Genomic DNA, 14,867 nt, shown 5'->3' on the forward strand with positions numbered 1-14,867 from the left:
TGGATTCTTTATCATTGCGCTATGAGAGAGGCCCTCATATTATTTTTGAATATAGGTATTTTATAGAGATTGGACTCAAAAGTGTTCTATTTATGTTTTTTATACATATACTACTTTTTCTTTTTTTTAAACTAATATGGTATTAGAGTTGAGACTTCCCTGTTGGTACAGAGGATAAGAATGTGCCTGCCAAGCAGGGGATATGGGTTTGATCTCCCTGGTCCGAGAAGATTCCGCATGCCCAGGAGTAACTAAGCCCATCCACCACAACTACTGAGCCCATGCCCGAGAGCCTGTGAGCCAAAACTACAGACCCCGTGTGTTGCAACTAGGGAAGCTTTGCACCTCTAGTTCACCTACAACCTGTTCTCTGTAACAAGAGATGCCACTGGGGTGAGAAGCCCACTCACCACAACTACAGAGTATCTCCTGCTCAGTGCAACTAGAAAAAGCCACACAAACTAGCAAAGACTAGCATAACCTAAACAAATAAACAAGCTTTAAAAAAAATGTAATACTGACAAACTTAAACACAGTTGATTCATTTTCATGGCCCCAGAGATGCTGAAATACATACGGCTAAAAGTGATAATGAGAAAAAGATTTAAAAATGTGTCAAGAGGCAACTCTTCATTTCAGTCAATTGTGTGTTTACATGTGCACACATGTGTGCATGGATATGCAACTTCATGATTTTATTACAAAACATCATCTCATAAATAAGCTTTGTGCTTTTTAACAGTTGAAATTATATCTTAAATATGTTAGTAGCCTTAAATTTTTTCTACCCCAGCACATGAATGATTTAAATAGTAATAAGATTACTGATATTGTGTGTGGGGGAGGGGTTGAGGAGTGACCTTATAAAATGACTTTTTATGGCCTTCCATTGCTCTTCAAATCCTGAAAGATGATGCTGTGAAAGTGCTGCACTCAATATGCCAGCAAATTTGGAAAACTCAGCAGTGGCCACAGGACTGAAAAAGGTCAGTTTTCATTGCAATCCCGAAGAAAGAAAATGCCAAAGAATGCTCAAACTACCGCACAATTGCACTCATCTCACACGTTATTAAAGTAATGTATAAAATTCAAATTAAACCCGAAGAATTGAAGAAGAGAACTGTCCAGCAGCCAACACACACTAAAAGAAGAAATCATAGGTATGCACGGGTTGCAGGCTTTTCAGTCTGTCCCCAGACACTGACCATACCCTGGCTGCTTAGATGTTGTTGCTAAAACAGTGGATGAATCTTACTAACAGGGGCTTCCCTTGTGGCTCAGCTGGTTAAGAATCCGCCTGCAATGCGGGAGACCTGCGTTAGATCCCTGGCTTGGGAAGATCCCACGCAGAAGGGAAAGGCTACCCACTCCAGTATTCTGGCCTGGAGAATTCCACGGACTGTACAGATCATGGGGTCGCAGAGTCGGACACGACTGAGCGACTTTCACTACTACCACCGTTCTTTCCTCAACGTATGACAAAAAGTTTATTTTGTTCATAGACATTTCCATATTGTAATTATAGAAGAATATGGTATGTATTCAGATGATAAAGGCAACAGATTTTAAAAAACAGGCTGTAATTTATGGGGCCTCACAGGACTGGTAAGGACCTTCCTGGCCCTTGCCCCACCTTGCTCTCGCTCTGCCGAGCCGGACGCGCCTAGCCCCGCCGAGGGACGCGCCTCGCCCCGCCCCTCGCCTGCAGCGATCCGCCCAGCTCCCGACCCGGAAGCTCCGCCTCGTAATCCGCGCGTGCGCAGGTTTCCTGCGGAAGCGGAAGGCTGAGAGAGAAGGGAACCGGGCAGCCATTGAGTTTTTTGCTCCTAGTGTAAACGTGTGCCGCGCGCTTCGCCGTCCAACCCGCTCTCGCCATGTCCATCTTCAGGGTCCGGGTGGTTCTGCGCAAGTAATATCCCAATACCCCGCCCTCCGCCCGAAATAAACCCAGGGGCCGCCGTTGCAGGTCGAGTATTCGAAATCGCTGTGAGGCTTATCCTTGCCGTTTGCTTTTCGGTCTTCGACCCCGGAGACACCGCCTTTCGGGATATTTTCCTGCTTTAAACTTAACCGTTAGTACCTACGCCTGTGCCTTGTAAAGTCCCCGGGCGCTAGGTGGATTCGGGCACGCCCACCTCCACCGCCTCACCCTGTCGGCCCCTGGAGGCCGCTTCGACAGCCCGGCTCCCGGGAGAAGCCGCGTCCTCTCCCCGATCCTGGGATTCTGGAGACCCCGCCCGGCCCCCGAGACCCCCTCGCTCCCAGCCTCTCTGCCCTCGCGTCTCCTCAGGCCGATCGTTCTGCCCCGCAGGCCTCCCGTCCTGGTCAGTCCGTTTTCCTCACCCCTGGGCTGGACGTGTGACACCCAGTGTTTTTCCGTCACGAGTCCGTCTTGTTGGAACATGTGCTCTTTTGATAGACGGGCGTTTTCATTTACTCATCATTTCTGTAGATGCAGGGGCGAGTGGGATCAGAAGAAGCAGTGACTGAGAGTGAAAGGCAAATTCAGAAGTGGAAAACAATGAGAGAACCGACAGGGTCGCCCAGGATGGCTGAGGCAATTGCAAAGGGATGGCAAAATGAAATAGATTTAGCCCTTAAAGTAGCGGGTGGGTGAAAGAGAAATGGACAAAGGCGTGGGATCTCCAGGAGTTGGGAGACAAGAAGACAGCGGCCCTGTGCCTGCGGTAGGAGAGCTGACAGGGGTGATCCTAGGAGAGAAACAGGGATAGGTGCTGACTAGAAGAGAAGGGGAAGTAAGGATAGACACCTGGAGTGCCCCAGAGTGTAAGAGGGAGAGACGCGGTGTGACTAGAAGGCAGAGAGGGAGCAGAGTTGGAGAAAGAGATGTATAGATGTTTAGGACAATTGGAAGGGTGGGGGTGGGGAGAAGAGCAGCAAGAGGAGAAACAAGTTGCAGAGGGGGCAGGACAGGTGTGAGGGAAGAAATAGGAAGGCAGAAATCCCACCTGAGACAGTGGACGGTAAAGGACTGTTCCACATAGTGAGGTCTTCCTGTTTTTGTGGTTGTGGCAAACGGAGGGGGGATGTTGATCCTAAGCCTTAGCAGCCTGTTTTCCACTTGCAAGATCAACTTCTGAAAGCTTACATTGTCTGAGGAAGAAGCTGGGAAGAGGAGGAAAAAAGGAAAGAAAACAGGAATGGGTCTTTCTCAGGTAAAGTCATATTCTCAGTTGATTCAGTCTGTCCTTCCTGAAATGCCCTTCTTTGGACTTACTAATCATCTCTGACTCTGAAGTATCCTTCCTGACACCTGTACATGCACACTCACCAGGGAACTTCCCTCAGGGATTGTCATCTCCACTTAGATCCCGTCTCCCCATGACCCAGTGGCCTGGACCTTGTGTGGAGGACACCACCCTGGGCAGGGCTTCACACCCACGGGTTTGAGAAGGGGTCTCAGTGCTCTCGGGCAGCAGGGATTGCCTCGGGCTCTTCTGGGTGTGCAGTCTGCTCTCTGTCAACCAGGATTAAGAAGCTGTCCTAGGAAGTCAGGTATTAACATGCACAGTACATGGTAAAATCTGGAAGTAGACCTAAAAAGGGAAATTTGTTCTAAGGTAATTGAAGCTAAGTGAGTGAGGCACTGACTTCAAAATCTTGATTGGAAATGAGATGGAAAGTTCAGAATCAGGTATCAGTAATAGAGGGTGTGCTATTCCATCATCTGTTTGAAACTGTGACATGAGTCTAAATCCCGGAGAGTTGGAAATTCACTTTCATTGCCTTCATTCTTCAGATTTTGTCGTTTGACTGTGTTCATTTTGTGGTTTGGCATAGAGATGTTTTTACTTTTGATGCAGGTGAGGTTTCCTCTTCATTGTTTAACCCATAGATTGACCATTTGTTATGGCAACTGTCTTTTTTCCACTGGGTTTTCTTAGCATTCTTGTCATTAGATTTTAAATACATGAAAATGGTTTTTTCTTAGTACCTTCTTTTTTCTTCCCTTGGTATATAAATCCTTGTTTATACCAGTACTACACCATCTGGATTATATTGTGATATGGCTTGAAATTTTAAAAATGGTGGCCTTCATCTTTATTCCTTCTACTTACTGAAGAGTATTTTTTCAATTTGTGGTCCTTTGAGATTCGCTATGACTTCTTGCAAGTTTTTTTCTATTTCTGCAAACAGTTCAGTCGCTCAGTCATGTCCTTGCATGGGTCCCTGCAACCCATGAATTGCAGCACGCCTGGCCTCCCTGTCTATCACCAATTCCCGGAGTTTACTCAAACTCATGTCCATTGCGTCGGTGATGCCATCCAGCCATCTCATCCTCTGTTGTCCCCTTCTCCTCCTGCCCCTAATCCCTCCCAGCATCAGGGTCTTTTCCAGTGAGTCAACACTTCGGATGAGGTGGCCAAAGTATTGGAGTTTCAGCTCCACCCTCAGTCCTTCCAATGAACACCAAGGACTGATCTCTTTTAGGATGGACTGGTTGGATCTCCTTGCAGTCCAAGGGACTCTCAAGAGCATTCTCCAACACCACAGTTGAAAAGCATAAATTGTTCGGCACTCCGTTTTCTTCACTGTCCAACTCTCACATCCATACATGACCACTGGAGAAACCATAGCCTTGACTAGACGGACCTTTGTTGGCAAAGCAATGTCTCTGCTTTTAAATATGCTATCTCGGTTGGTCATAACTTTCCTTCCAAGGAGTAAGCGTCTTTTAATTTCATGGCTGCAATCACCATCTGCAGTGATGATGGAGCCCAGAAAAATAAAGTCGGACACTGTTTCCACTGTCTCCCTATCTGTTTGCCATGAAGTGATGGTACCAGATGCCATGATCTTAGTTTTCTGAATGTTAAGCTTTAAGCCAACTTTTTCACTCTCCTCCTTTACTTTCATCAAGAGGCTTTTCAGTTCCTCTTCACTCTCTGACATAAGGATGGTGTCATCTGCATATCTGAGGTTATTGATATTTCCCCCAGCAATCTTGATCCAGCTTGTGCTTCCTCCAGCCCAGCATTTCTCATGATATACTCTGCATATAAGTTAAATAAGCAGGGTGACAATATACAGCCTTGACGTACTCCTTTTCCTATTTGGAACCAGTCTGTTGTTCCATGTCCAGTTCTAACTGTTGCTTCCTGACCTGCATACAGGTTTCTCAAGAGGCAGGTCAGGTGGTCTGGTATGCCCATCTCCTTCAGAATTTTCCACAGTTTATTGTGATCCACACAGTCAAAGGCTTTGGTGTAGTCAATAAAGCAGAAATAGATGTTTTTCTGGAACTCTCTTGCTTTTTTGATGATCCAGTGGATATTGGCAATTTGATCTCTGGTTCCTCTGCCTTTTCTAAAACCAGCTTGAACATCTGGAAGTTCACGGTTCACATATTGCTGAAGCCTGGCTTGGAGAATTTTGAGCATTACTTTACTAGCGTGTGAGATGAGTGCAATTGTGCAGTAGTTTGAGCATTCTTTGGGATTGCCTTTCTTAGGGATTGGAATGAAAACTGACCTTTTCCAGTCCTGTGGCCACTGCTGAGTTTTCCAAATTTGCTGGCATATTGAGTGCAGCACTTTCACAGCATCATCTTTTAGGATTTGAATAGCTCAACTGGAATTCCATCACATCCACTAGCTTTGTTCGTAGTGGTGCTTTCTAAGGCCCACTTGACTTCACATTCCAGGATTTCTGGTTCTAGGTGAGTGATCACACCATTGTGATTATCTGGCTCATGATCTTTTTTTGTACAGTTCTTCTGTGTATTCTTGCCACCTCTTCTTAGTATCTTCTGCTTCTTTAGGTCCATACCATTTCTGTTCTTTATCGAACCCATCTTTGCCTGAAATGTTCCCTTTATATCTCTAATTTTCTTGAAGAGATCTCTAGTCTTTCCCTTTCTGTTCTTTTCCTCTATTTCTTTGCACTGATCGCGAAGGAACGCTTTCTTATCTCTCCTTGCTATTCTTTGGAACTCTGCATTCAAATGGGAATATCTTCCCTTTTCTCCTTTGCTTTTCACTTCTCTTCTTTTCACAGCTATTTGTAAGACCTCCTGAGACAACCAGTTTGCCTTTTTGCATTTCTTTACCTTGGGGATGGTCTTGATCCCTGTCTCCTGTACAAGGTCAGGAACCTCCGTCCATAGTTCATCAGGCACTCTGTCTATCATAACTAGTCCTTGAAATCTATTTCTCACTTCCACTATATAGTTATAAGGGATTTGATTTAGGTCATACCTGAATGGTCTAGTGGTTTTCCCTACTTTATTCAGGTTTAAATCTGAATTTGGCAATAAGGAGTTCATGATCTGAGCCACAGTCAGCTCCTGGTCTTGTTTTTGCTGACTGTATGGAGCTTCTCCATCTTTGGTTGCAAAGAATATAATCAATCTGATTTCGGTGTTGACCATCTGGTGATGTCCATGTGTAGAGTCTTCTCTTGTGTTGTTGGAAGGGGGTTTTTGCTATGACCAGTGCGTTCTCTTGGCCAAACTCTATTAGCCTTTTCCCTACTTCTTTCCATACTCCAATGCCAAATTTGCCTGTTACTCCAGGTGTTTCTTGAATTCCTACTTTTGCATTCCAGTCCCCTATAATGAAAAGAGATCTTTTTTGGGTGTTAGTTCTAAAAGGTCTTGTAGGTCTTCATAAAACCATTCAACTTCAGCTTCTTCAGCATTACTGGTTGGGGCATAGGCTTGGATTACCTTGATATTGAATGGTTTGCCTTGGAAACGAACAGAAATCATTCTGTCGTTTCTGAGATTGCATCCAAGTACTGCATTTCGGACTCTTTTGTTGACTGTGATGGCTACTCCATTTCTTCTAAGGGATTCCTGCCCACAGTAGTAGATAAAATGGTCATCTGAGTTAAATTCACCCATTCCAGTCCATTTTAATTCACTGATTCCTAGAATGTCGACATTCACTCTTGCCATCTCCTGTTTGACCACTTCCAGTTTGCCTTGATTCATGGACCTGACATTCCAGGTTCCTATGCAATATTGCTCTTTACAGCATCGGACCTTGCTTCTATCACCAGTCCCATCCACAACTGGGTATTATTTTTTCTTTGGCTCCATCCCTTCATTCTTTCTGGAGTTATTTCTCCACTGATCTCCAGTAGCATATTGGGCACCTACCGACCTGGGGAATTCCTCTTTCAGTATCCTATCATTTTGCCTTCTCATACTGTTCATGGGGTTCTCAAGGCAAGAATACTGAAATGGTTTTCCATTCCCTTCTCCAGTGGACCACATTCTGTCAGACCTCTCCACCATGACCTGTCTGTCTTGGGTGGCCCCACACGGCATGGTTTAGTTTCATTGAGTTAGACAAGGCTGTGGTCCGTGTGATCAGATTGGCTAGTTTTCTGTGATTGTAGTTTCAGTCTGTCTGCCCTCTGATGCCCTCTCTCAGTGCCGTCTTACTTGGGTTTCTCTTACCTTGGATGTGGGGTATCTCTTCACAGTCTGCTCCAGCAAAGCGCAGCCGCTGCTCCTTACCTTGGACGTGGGGTAGCTCCTCTCGGCCACTGCCCCGACATTTTACCTGGGGTAACTCCTGTCGATTGCTGCCCCTGACCTTGGACATGGGCTAGCTCCCCTCGGTCGCCCTTGTTAAAGGCCACAGAAAACAAGCTGAATTCTCAGTTAGTGGTACACTAGTGTGTGGCATTTTCAGATCCAGTAAGTGATAAAACTGTTTAGCTTGTGAAATCCTGAAGATAGTTCCAGAAAAACATCTATTTCTGCTTTATTGAATATGCCAAAACCTTTGACTGTGTGGACATAATAAACTGTGGAAAATTCTAAAACAGATAAGAATACCAGACCGCCTGGCCTTCTTGAGAAACCTGTATGCAGGTCAAGAAGCAACAGTTAGAACTGGATATGGAACAAAAGAGTGGTTCCAAGTAGGAAAAGGAGTACGTCAAGGCTGTATATTGTCACCCTACTTTTTTAACTTCTTTGCAGAGTACATCATGAGAAATGCTGGTCTGGAGGAAGCACAAGCTGGAATCAAGATTGCTGGGAGAAATATCAATAACCTCAGATATGCAGATGACACCACCCTTATGGCAGGAAGTGAAGAACTAAAGAGCCTCTTGATGAAGGTGAAAGAGGAGAGGGGAAAAGTTGGCTTAAAGCTTAACATTCAGAAAACTAAGATCATTGCATCTGGTCCCATGACTTCATAGAGAAAGAGTAGAAACTGGAAACCATAGCTGACTTTATTTTTCTGGGCTCCAAAATCACTGCAGGTAGTGACTGCATCCATGAAATTAAAAAATGCTTACTCCTTGGAAGCAAAGTTATGACCAACCTAGACAGTATATTAAAAAGCAGAGACATTAGTTTGTCAAGAGAGGTCTATCTAGTCAAGACTATGGTTTTTCCAGTGGTCATGTATGGATGTGAGAGTTGGACTATAAAGAAAGCTGAGTGCCAAAGGATTGATGCTATTGCACTGTGGTGTTCGAGAAGACTCTTGAGAGTCCCTTGGACTGCAAGGAGATCTAACCAGTCCATTCTAAGGGAGATCAGTCCTGGGTGTTCAATGGAGGGACTGATGCTGAAGCTGAAACTCCAGTACTTTAGCCACCTGTTGTGAAGAATTAACTCTTTGGAAAAAAGACCCTGATGCTGGGAAAGATTGAAGGCAGGAGGAGAAGGGGACAGCAGAGGATGAGATGGTTGGATGGCATCACTGACTCAGTGGACATGGGTTTAGGTGGACTCCGGGAGTTGGTGATGGACAGGGAGGCCTGGTGTGCTGCGGTTCATGGGGTCGCACATGACTGAGCGACTGAAATGAACTGAAAAGCGAAAGTATTAGAAAGTTACCATAATCACAACTATATGAGAGGTTATGTCAATTCACAATGGAAAGACAGGACTTCCTTTGGTCCAGTGGTTAAGAATCCACCTTGCAATGCAGGGGACACAGGTTCTATCTCTGGTCAGGAAACTGTGATTCCACATGCAGAGTAACAAAGCCCGAGTGCTGCAACTAGAGAGAGTGCACTGCAGCTAATACCCAACACAGGTATTAAAAAAAAAAAAAAGGAAAGTGGTACTCAAAAATTACAGATATTGAGAAATTGAAGGATTATAAGTATAGCTTTGTTAGTGTAGCAGCATGATTAAGAGAAATTATTAGACATAATAATTTTGAAAAAGAAAAGATGTCAACTTGCATCTAAAATCTTTGGAAATATATCATTAAGTAAATTGAAATAGTAGATTTGTAGTGAGTCTAGGGTGACACTGAATTGAGAAAATAAGTGCTTATCAGATCATCAGTGCTCCCTGTCTGGATGCCATTACTCTCTCCATTGAAAACATCACATGTCCAACATGAAAGAGACATTTTCTTCCCCTCGTCACTAATAATTTGTTACTACTTCCATATTAATTTTAGAGTAATATTTTGTTTGTATCTGCAAAATCTTGATTGAAAATGCATTAAACCTGTATGTCAGTTTGGGGCATTCTAACATCGTTTCTGTGTTGTATCTTCCAATCAATGAATAAAGTATATTTCTCTAAGATGACCTAAAGTAAAGGTCATCTTTTCTTTCTTTCTTTACCATTTAAAAAAGTACATGTTTTGTTAGATTTGCACATTATTTTTTCTAGTTTTAATTTTCTGAGCATTCAGACATGGTTTTATATTTTTTTTTTCTGGGGGGAACATGGTGTTATATTTTACATTTCAGTTTCCATGTGTTAATCGGTAATTTGTAAAACTGGAGTAGTTTTTTGTGTTTTTCCTGTACCCTGGCACCTAATATGTTTACTAGAAATTCCTGTAAATTCTTTTGCCTTTCACATATTCCATTTCATTAAATTTCCTATTGATGTAACAAATCACTACCAACTGAGTGGATTAAAGCACCAAATTTGTTCTCTTGCAGTTCTGGAGGCCAGGATTGTAAAATGAACCCTCAGCCCTGTGCTGCTTCTGGATTCTCCAGGTCAGAATACTTTTCCTTCCCTTTCCTGTTTCTAGATGTTATTTTCTTTCTTTGACTCATTGTTTCCTTACTCTACCTTTGAAGGCAGCAAGGTAGCATTAAAAAATTTTTTTTAATATTTATTTTTTTGTCCAGTTCTTGGTTTAAGTACATGGGATCTTTAGTTGAGGCATTCAGACTCTTAGTTGTGGCATATGATATCTAGTTCCCTGACTGGGGATTGAACCTGGGTCCCCTGCGTTGGGAGTGTGGAGTCTTAGCCACTGGACCACCAGGGGAGTCCCAGGGTATCTTAAAATCTCTTTACCTTCCATCACATCACTGGCTTCAAGATGATTCTATCTCCATCTGTATTTTTCTTAGAAGGACCTTTGGAATTATATTACATTTACCAGTTCATCCAATCGCCTGTGTCCGGATTGTAACTAGATCACATTTGCAAACTCCCCTTGGACACTTAAAGTAGTACTCAACATGTTCTAGATAAGAGGATGTGGGCAGTATTGGGGTGGGGGGGGGAGTGCATCATTTGGCCTACCACAACCAGACTGTCTTCTCCTGATGGGTGTACAATTTTAACATCCTTTTCTCTCCATGTAGCTTTTACCACTGTTTGTTAAAACATTTATTTGTATTTATTAATTTGGCTATGTCAAGCTTTGGTTGTGGCATCTAGGATCTTCAGTCTTCCTTGTAGCATCTTTTCCTTGCAGCACATGAAGTCTTAGTTGTGGCATGTGGAATCTAGTTCCCCGACCAGTGATCGAAACCAGACCCTCTGCATTAGGAGCACAGAGTCTTATCCCCTGGATGGACAACCAAGGAAGTCCTTATAGGTTTTATTTACTTTTCTCCTTTAATTGACTGGCTAGAATGTCTAAAACAATGTCAATAGCAGTGCTGAGAGTGGACATATTGGTCTGCTTCCTAATCTCTGGGGAAAAGCATCCAGTCTTTCACCATTGAGTATGGTGTTTGCTGTAAGATTTTACAGGTGTTCTCTCTTGAGTTGAGGGAGGTTCCCACTCTTCTTTGTTTTCTGAAGTTTATATCATAAATGGTTGTTGACTTTTGTTAAATGCAGTTTCTGAATCAATTGATAAGACAGTTTGATTTTTCTTCTTTTGTCTGTCAACAGTTTGGATGCCACTGATTGAAATTCGAGATAGCCTTCTATCCCTCAAATATACCCGATTGGATCATGGCATACAATTCTTTTTGTCTCTTGCTGATTTTTATTGCTAATATTTTGTTAAGAATGTTTGCTTCTTCATGTGGGATTTAGTTGGTAGTTATCTTTTTCTTTTCTTTTCTTCTGATACCTTTGTCTCATACTGTCTCATGGTAATACTGGCCTCATAAATTGAGTTGGGAAGTGTTCCCTCCTTTCCTTTCGTCTAACAGAAGTCATGTCAAGTTGCTGCTAAATCTTTGTATGTTTGTTCAGTTAGTCAGTTTAGTTGCTCAGTCGTGTCCAACTCTTTGCCACCCCATGGACTGTAGTACTCCAGGCTTCCCTGTCCATCACAAACTCCCGGAGCTTCTTCAAACTCATGTCCATCGAGTTCGTGATGCCATCCAACCATCTCATCCTCTGTTGTTCCCTTCTCTTCTCGGCTTCAGTCATTCCCAGCATCAGGGTCTTTTCCAGTGAGTCAATTCTTTGCATCAGGTGGCCGAGGTATTGGAGTTTCAGCTTTAGCATCAGTCCTCCCAATGAATATTCAGGACTGACTTCCTTTAGGATGGACTGGTTGGATCTGCTTGCAGTTCAAGGGACTCTCAAGAGTCTCCTCCAACACCACAGTTCAAATGCATCAATTCTTTGGCTCTCAGCCTTTCTTTAAAGTCCAGCTCTCACATCTGTACATGACTACTGGAGAAACCAAAGCTTTGACTAGACGGGCCTTTGTTGGCAAAGTAATGTCTCTGCTTTTTAATATTCTGTCTAGGTTGGTCATAACTTTTCTTCCAAGGAGCAAGCGTCTTTTAATTTCATGGCTGCAGTCACCATCTGCAGTGATTTTGGATCCCAAGAAAGTAAAGTTTGTCACCATTTCCATTGTTTCCCCATCTATTTGCCATGAAGTGACCATCTGGCATCTGGGACCAGATGCCATGATCTTAGTTTTCTGAATGTTGAGTTTGAAGCCAACTTTGTCACTCTTTCAGTTTCATCAAGAAGCTCTTTAGTTCTTCGTGTGTTTGTATGTTTGTTAGATGTATCTAATACCACTGTTGTGACTTTGTTACACGAACATTTGTTAAGTCAAGGTCCTCGGTATTGGTCGTTATGTCACAACTCAACAGAAGACTGCAAGGGAAAGCGAAATGGAAGTGTTTATTCCTCCCACATCCTGGAGGAGCTGCAAGGCAAGCATCAAGGGCTCAAGTGGGAAGTCAGGGCAGGGTGCAGAGAGCTGGGCAGGGACGGCCTGGGTCTGGTACCTTCATTAGGCTCTGCAGATGGAGTACTCTGAGGTCCAGGGTTAAGGCTGGATCGAACTTTGTTCTTTATCCTTTGAGTGTAATGTTCCATGAAACACAGACCCATTCTGCTACGTGTGTCCAGTGACAGGTGAAAATTATTAGAGCAGTTAGTGTTTTCTAACTGACCAATTTGTTTCCTTTCTTCTCTGTGTGAATCTAAACACACTAAAATATTTCTCTAATTTAATACATATATTCTGATTCTAGTATCAAGGTAGGTAATAAAAGAACTCACTTGAAATGTTCTCTGTTCATTCCATCTTATTTAAAAGTGAGAGAGAGGCATGGTGACAGATGTCATTTCTGGCTCCAACAGTCTCCCTGTCCTATATTCCACACCAGGAAGCAGAAGGGGTGACCCACAGCTGTCTGAGTCTAGTCACTGTTCCCTGAACAGGATGGCAAATGGAAGCTCTACTATGATACAAACAATTACAAAATGCACACATACAGACAGGAAATTTTCAATCCTTATCAGAATAATTTTAAAAGATATTTTTTAGAGTCCAAAGCCACAAATCAAATACATCACAACTTAGTCATGCATAAACAAACAGCTCAGCACTCATTTGGGTCCATATCTCCACCCCCTCACTTCTTCATGTTTCCCTTTCATTTGGTTTGTCTGTTTATCCACCTCTGCTGTCCTGCCCCTCTGCACATTGTTGCCCCTCAACTTTTCTGACGTGTTTCCTGTGTCCCTCTCTTTCAGTCCTCCAGGTTCCCACCACTGAATCCGTGACACACCCTTTATCCCCACTCTGCCCCACTTCTGGTGGCCAAACTACCTTGCCACCCTCTCTTCCTCTGCTCACTTTGTCCCCGCTCCAGCCCTTCTCTCTCAGCATCAAGTCTTTCCCTAGGTCATGTCTTCCACCCTTTTATACCCTCACTATACTGATGAGCCCTGGAGCAGGAAATGGCAACCCACTCCAGTATTCTCGTCTGGAGAATTCCATGAACAGAGGAGCCTGGTGGACTACAGTCCATGGGAATCACAAAAAGTCAGACACGACCAAGTGACAAACCTTCCCTTTTCATACTGATCAGGGGCTCCTCTCCTATTCTATCTTTAGTCCTTCATGTCCCAAGAGATCCTAACTTTCTTTCACTTTGTTTTTTACCATCTGCTACTTTCACTGTTTATATTTTCATTCTTACCATCTCTTTGCAAAACACCCATCCTCCACACTGCCCTCTGATCTCACCCACTCTTCTGTTCTCCTCACATTTTATTTCTCTCAGTCACTCTGTCTCCTGATCCCTCTTGCCCACACATTCAGAATAGGTGGGACGCAGTAACTCCTGAGAGGCGCTGATGAAATAAAAACTCAACAGTTTAAGGCAAGACAGGAAAATTAAATGCAAACTTTTCCTCTGCCCATTTTGGCCATCTCCCTCCTCTCCAGTGAGCCCTTTGTTAACCAGACCTCAATGGAAGAACCTGCTCAACCATAAAGATCAATTTTTCTTCCTCTGGCACCAAGCCACATCACTCCTTAGAAGACAACATTCTCAATATTCTAAAGGATCACAATAAGACAGAAGGAAGCGGGCAGGGCACAACCATTAAAAGAAGCGGTGGGGGAGGGGATGACACAGTCATTGAGAAAAAAAAGATATGACAAAAACTAGTTAGAACCCCAACGAGGCCCAAGATGGCAGAAGAGTCTACTTCCAATTGACCTTAAGCCTCATTACACTCTCACTCTAACACACCACCTAAATGACACACCCAAAGGCACAATGATAGTTCACAGGATAACCATAAAAGGTCAAAAAGCAGGCGGAGGCCCAATTCCCAGAAACTCTGCCCATTCCTTAAATAGAATATTCCTCCCATCTACTTTTGCTTCATTGAATAGTCTTTAACTGTGTGGATCACAACAAACTATGGAAAATTCTTCAAGAGATGGGAATACCAGACCACCTGACCTGCCTCTTGAGAAATCTGTATGTAGGTCAGGAAGCAACAGTTAGAACTGGACATGGAACAACAGACTGGTTCCAGATAGGGAAAGGAGTACATCAAGGCTGTATATTCTCACCCTTCTTATCTAACTTCTATGCAGAGTACATCATGAGAAACACTGGGCTGGATGAAACACAAGGTGAAATCAAGATTCCTGGGAGAAATATCAATAACCTCAGATATGCAGATGACTCCACCCTTATGGCAGAAAGTGAAGAACTAAAGAGTCTCTTGATGAAAGTGAAAGAGGAGAGTGAAAAAGCTGACTTAAAACTCAGCATTCAGAAAACTAAGATCATGGCATTCTGTCCCATCAGTCACTTCATCGTAAATAGATTGGGAAACAATGGAAACAGTGAGACACTATTTTTGGGACTCCAAAATCACTGAAGATGGTGACTGCAGCCATGAAATTAAAAGACACCTGCTCCTTGGAAAGAAAAGC

At 43.4% G+C, this 14,867-nt stretch overlaps 1 long non-coding RNA gene across 2 annotated transcripts; it reads left to right on the forward strand.

Annotated features, from left to right (window-relative positions):
* Nucleotides 1-1,770: 1,770 nt before the first annotated feature.
* LOC110151993 (uncharacterized) lies at nucleotides 1,771-14,858 on the forward strand. Of its 2 annotated transcripts, XR_011486160.1 has the most exons (5): nucleotides 1,771-1,966; nucleotides 2,453-3,176; nucleotides 7,958-8,097; nucleotides 9,901-9,960; nucleotides 14,523-14,858. It is a non-coding gene; the product is annotated as an uncharacterized lncRNA (long non-coding RNA). The 2 variants fall into 2 exon arrangements; XR_011486161.1 differs by lacking the exon at nucleotides 7,958-8,097.
* Nucleotides 14,859-14,867: the final 9 nt, after the last annotated feature.

The sequence above is a fragment of the Odocoileus virginianus genome, unplaced genomic scaffold, assembly GCF_023699985.2.
Source record: "Odocoileus virginianus isolate 20LAN1187 ecotype Illinois unplaced genomic scaffold, Ovbor_1.2 Unplaced_Scaffold_24, whole genome shotgun sequence".
Classification (NCBI taxonomy): Eukaryota; Metazoa; Chordata; class Mammalia; order Artiodactyla; family Cervidae; genus Odocoileus; species Odocoileus virginianus.